Below are 6,000 nucleotides of genomic sequence, written 5' to 3'. Positions count from 1 at the left end.
AGTGTCGGTAGTGATTGTCTCAATTGGCTAAGAATAACACTACGGACCGCCTGTTCCGGTAAGAATCCACCAACAGGTGACCCCTAATTCATGGTGTGATGCGGCTTTATGCTTACCGTGCCTAGGAATGAATGGCTAGGGGGGTCTAATAAAAACCTAACCGCTAACGGAGCCTGGAGTACCAGGGCGCCCTCCACAGTATGTAGCCCTTACTGCGCTAACCGGAGCAATGGTGCAGTGGACCTTGTGTTTCTCCGAGACAATCAGCTGCCCTTCTTTAGTCTCACTTGAGGCTAAATAAGGGCGGGATTATGAAGATGTTAATTAGTTTAAATTTTCACCTATATGGTTTCGCATTATGCGATTTACACAGTGTATGCTGTGTATCCTCGCCTTTGGCGTTTTCCAATCGATACCGATTTGGTTTTATTGTTGCTGTTCTTTGTTGTGCTGTTGTTGCGAAGAGTTCAATCTTACCTAGTTTGGGTAGTGGCTACGGTTAGGATAGCTCAGATCAATCTTCAGCATAAAAGAACAGCAACGATCAATCTTTGCAGACTTATGCAAAATGGTACAGCCCAAGTGGCCTTGGTACAAGAACCTTACTTTCGTAAGGGAAATTTCTATCTAGGAAACCTTGTGAACCCGGTGTTTGCCACTTTCAGTAAACATGAAATGGCAAACTCGCGTGTCATGCCTCGAGCCTGTGTGCTTGTCAACAACGCAATTGTGGCTACACTCATCTCTGAACTAACCACCAGAGATGTATGTGCTATCACAATTCATGTATCTGTTGGAAACCTCAACAGGAAATACGTCTATTGTTCTGTGTATTTACCGCATGATGAACCATCCCCTACGGATGCTTTCAAACAAGTCATCGCATACTGCACTTCAAAAGGCCTTCCGCTAATTGTTGGCAGTGATGCTAATGCTCACCATATCATCTGGGGCAGCTCAGACATTAACTTGAGAGGCTCCAGTTTGATGGAGTACTTAAGTAGTACAGATCTTGGATTACTTAACATAGGCAACCGCCCAACCTTCATGGTATCTGCTAGAGAGGAAGTGTTGAATATAACGCTTTACTCTAGCAGAATTAGTCACGAGCTGACCAATTGGCATGTGTCAGATGAAGAATCTTTATCTGACCATCGCTATATCTTTTTCGAACATTTAAATGTTACTTCGCAAACATTGCGTTTCAGGAATCCTCGGTCAACAAACTGGGATCTTTATACTGATTTGGTTGCAGCCAAATTTCATGGATATTCACCATCCATTGACACTCCAAGTGATTTAGATGACACCGTTGATACTACAACGACCTTCATCTTGGAAGCTTTTGAAGAAGCATGCCCTCTACGGTCTGTGAAGATCACAAGAGGAACCCCTTGGTGGAACTCTGCTTTGGCAAAACTCAGGAAACAATGTAGAAAGAGTTGGAACAGACGACGTTCGGCTGGTTCGGAGGCTTTCAGGTCGGCTCGCAAGGCCTACAGGAAAGCTCTCCGGTCTGCTGAACGATCCGGCTGGAAAAACCTTTGTACAAATGTTTCCAGCTTGAGTGAAGTCAGTCGGTTAAACAAAATCCTTGCGAAATCTAAGGATTTCCGGGTGAACGAACTTCGTTTGCCAAATGGCGATCTGACTTCCTCTGATGAGGAAGTTCTGGAATGCTTATTCAGCACACACTTCCCTGGATGTGTGGATATTACATCTTCGGATGATCCTGATGTCTTTTCTTGTAGTTATGATTCTTTAGCTTCGGCTCGGAGTATTGTAACTATAGAATCGATTGAGTGGGCTCTTAATAGCTTTGCTCCTTTCAAATCTCCTGGAGCAGATGGGATTTATCCTATTTTGCTTCAGAAGGGATTTGATTATTTCAAACATGTTTTGAAAAAAACTACTTGTTTGCAGTTTTGCTACAGGGTATATTCCCAAATCCTGGAGGGATATTACTGTAAAGTTTATTCCGAAAGTGGGTCGTGCGTCGTATGAAGAAGCAAAGAGTTTCAGACCTATCAGTTTGACCTCTTTTCTTCTGAAATGCTTAGAACGCATTGTGGATCATCACATCCGTGATGTTCATCTGGCCAACGTGCCTCTTCATGTGAACCAACATGCCTACCAATCTGGTAAGTCCACTGTGACTCTTTTACACAAGGTTGTTTACGATATCGAGAAAGCATTCGCTCAAAAGCAATCTTGTTTGGGTGTTTTCTTAGATATCGAGGGTGCCTTTGACAACGTGCCTTTCGATGCCATATTGGAAGCCGCACGGTGTCATGGTATATCTCCAATGATTTCCAATTGGATTCACCAAATGCTCAAAAACCGATATCTCTTCTCGACATTGCGTCTAGCAGGGATTAGGAAATTGAGTGTTTGTGGATGTCCCCAAGGGGGAGTCTTATCACCGCTTTTGTGGAATCTCGTAGCAGATACGCTATTGAGGCAACTCAATAATAGCGGTTTTCCCACTTATGGTTTTGCCGACGACTACCTAACATTGTTAGTTGGTATGTGCATCAGCACCCTTTTCGATCTGATGCAAAACGCCCTTCAGGTAGTAGAGGGTTGGTGTCGCCAATATGGCCTTTCGGTTAATCCGAGTAAAACATCTATTGTTCTTTTCACGGAAAGGCGAAACCGTAATGGCGTTCGACCTTTGCGTCTCTTTGATTCTGAAATCGATGTGACTGAACAGGTAAAGTACGTTGGAGTCATTCTTGATTCCAAGCTTTCCTGGACACCTCACATTGAGTTCAGAATCAAGAAAGTTTGTATGGCCTTCGCGCAATGCCGGCGGACTTTTGGTACAACTTGGGGTCTAAAACCCAAGTATATCAAATGGATTTACACAACTGTGGTTCGGCCAATATTGGCTTATGGATGTCTTGTGTGGTGGCAAAAGGGTAAAGTGAGAACGGTCCAATCAAAATTAGGCCATCTCCAAAGGATGTGCTTAATGGCGATGTCTGGAGCGTTCTCTTCAACTCCTACGGCAGCGCTAGAAGTTCTCTTTGACGTTGCCCCACTACACATTCATCTCAAACAAGAAGCCCTTTCTTGCACTTACCGGTTACGGGTACTCGGTCTACTAGAGGAAACTCCTGTGAACCGCAGTTCAACACACACCTCGTTGTTTCCACTTTTGGTGAATTGGGACAAAATTGTCCTTGCTCCAAGTGATCTTACAATTGCTTGTAATTTTCCATATAGGGCATTTTCCACGAAATTCCCTTCCCGGGAAGAGTGGACATCTGATTATCTGGAAAGAAGTATTTCAGACGGCATCGTATGTTACACTGACGGCTCCCTTCTCGAAGGTCGAGCAGGTGCTGGTGTTTATTCTCGTGAGCTAAGGCTGTATCAGTCTTATTCACTTGGTAGACATTGCACCGTTTTTCAGGCCGAAATCTTTGCTCTTATGTGCGGAGTGCAATCAGCACTTCAGCAGCACGTAATGGGCAAAGTAATATACTTCTGTTCAGATAGCCAGGCTGCTATTAAAGCACTTGCTTCGGCCAACTCCAGGTCGAAGATAGTTATCGCTTGTCGAACTCAAATCGAGGAGCTGAATTCAGCAAACGCTGTTCACCTTCTATGGGTACCTGGTCATTCTTCCATCGCTGGAAATGAATTGGCTGATGAGCTAGCTCGCTCTGGAGCATCACATGACTTCATTGGCCCTGAGCCAGCTATTCCGATATCGAAGTGTTGGATTAAGCTTCAGATTCACACCTGGGCTGTCACTCAACACAGACAATATAGGAATAGTTTGGAGTCATGCCGTCAAACCAAATTGTATAGTGCTGAGCCATCTCTACGGGTGGCGAAGTATCTAACTAATCTGTCTAAGCAGAATTGCAGCATGCTGGTCAAAGCATTGACTGGCCACTGCCGACTCAGCTATCACATGGCGAATATTCAGCAAGCTGATTCATTTGCCTGTGATAGCTGTGAATCCGATTATGGAACTTCATATCATTTGATATGTAACTGTCCAGTTTTCGCGCAACTGCGTTTCCGAGTATTCGGTAAACACTTATTAAGTGAAACTGACTTCAGAAACCTGAATCTTCAGGATATTCTGTTGTTCTTAACCCGCTGTGGTAAAGAGCTATAGGCTCTCTTTCGCTTTATGCGTTATTACAGTGCCCTTTTCAGGGCGCTGTTTGAACCCATTGTGGTTCGCTTGTGCGTTAGTACCCTCTTCCAGGGTATTTTTCCTATTTCCCTACCTGTCCCTATCCCCATCCAAATCCTTTTTCCTTCCTTTTCCCTCAGGTAGATGATGAAATAGGCTGTTATTTTGGCGATGGCACAAATGTCCCAAATGGAGGATAACGTGCCTCTGGAGCCGGCCTTCTGATACCGCCAACATTGATTCTTCCGGATGGAGAAAATTAGGCCTAAAAGATGTATGGAAGGCAAGTTGGGTTGAGTACGACGCACGCCAACGCCGGCGCTTGGAACAGCAAAAACAGGCAGAAAAGGCGAGAAGGCGACGTAAGCGGAATGTGACACGAGCAAATGAACCACGTCGCACGGTCTTCGGCAATCGTAAACGTGAACACAACAACAGGGAGGAAATTCAACACCGCAACTGTGTTATGAATCATACCAAGCAAAATTATGTTACACCTGATCGAGAACTGCTCGCAGCGGCCAAGCATCAATTTTCACGGGACAGTTTGAACTTTCATCACCTGGAACGTCCCACTAATTCGCGACATACAACCTCCAGACTGCCAACCAACTATCCGGTTATAGAATTTCGAAAGGGGGAAACTTTAAATCCCTATTCGGACATCCATTGTCATAAAAGCTGCGTTCCTGTTAACTCAACCAATTGGGGGTACCCGTCGACTTCAAACGCATCGTGTGAATCGTGCGGGTGTACAAGGAACTCGAGTTTTCAACGCAACTGACGCTATCCCTAGATGAAGTAAATGACGAAGATGAGACAAATCGCACATCTCAAGAACAAGAGGAGGTATCTTTTTCAAGTAATTTCAATTTTCCAAGAATATGTTCACAACTTCTACAAAAGAAAACAGAAATTTTAGTATATTGCCAAAACTTCAATCGCATGAAAAGTGCGTCTAAGATTAAAGAGATCCACAATAGAATTCTAACATGTCCTTTCTCAATAATTCTGGGAACGGAAACCAGTTGGGATGCAACTATTAAGAGCGAAGAACTATTTGCAAACAACTACAATGTTTTTAGAGATGACCGTGATTGTCAAATGTCTGAGAAGAAGTCAGGTGGCGGTGTCTTAGTCGCTGTATCAGCAGACTTAAATGCAGATATTATAAAAATCACAAAATTTAAAGAGTTCGAGCATGTATGGGTTAAAGTTCGCATAGCTGACGAAACACATGTTTTTGTTTCTGTGTACTTCCCCCCAGAAAATGCTCGTAAAATCATATTTGAAAAGTTTTATCAAGCTGCTCAACACATCATTAGCACTTTTCCTCCCGAAATTAAAGTACACATTTATGGGGACTTCAATCAACGTGATATTGATTTCTTCCCAGATATTGACAATGAGAGTATCCTGCTTCCAATTGTTGGTGAAAACGAAGCTTTGCAATTCATATGTGATACATCAGCAAGCTTGGGTCTAAATTATATTAACCATGTGAAAAACCAGAATAATTGTTATTTGGATCTTTTAATGACGAACACTGATGAAGACTTTTGCGTAGTAGAATCACTCGCACCTTTATGGAAAAATGAATCTCATCATACCGCAATTGAATATTCTTTATTCATCCATGAACACAACAGACCCGAAAATTGTGATTTTGAAGAGGTTCATGATTATCAATCAGCTAATTGCGAAAATATAAGTAGAAAAATGAGTCAAGTAGACTGGCAGCATATTTTGAGGAATCAGGTATCAGAAGGCCGGCTCCAGAGCATTGGCGTAGCTAGGGGGGGTTCCAGGGTGCCTGGCACCCCGTAGAACAAATTTGGCACCCC

The sequence above is a fragment of the Aedes albopictus genome, chromosome 1 (genome assembly GCF_035046485.1).
Source record: "Aedes albopictus strain Foshan chromosome 1, AalbF5, whole genome shotgun sequence".
NCBI lineage: Eukaryota > Metazoa > Arthropoda > Insecta > Diptera > Culicidae > Aedes > Aedes albopictus.
The sequence above is the reverse complement of the archived record's forward strand: the minus strand, read 5'-3'. Positions refer to the sequence as shown.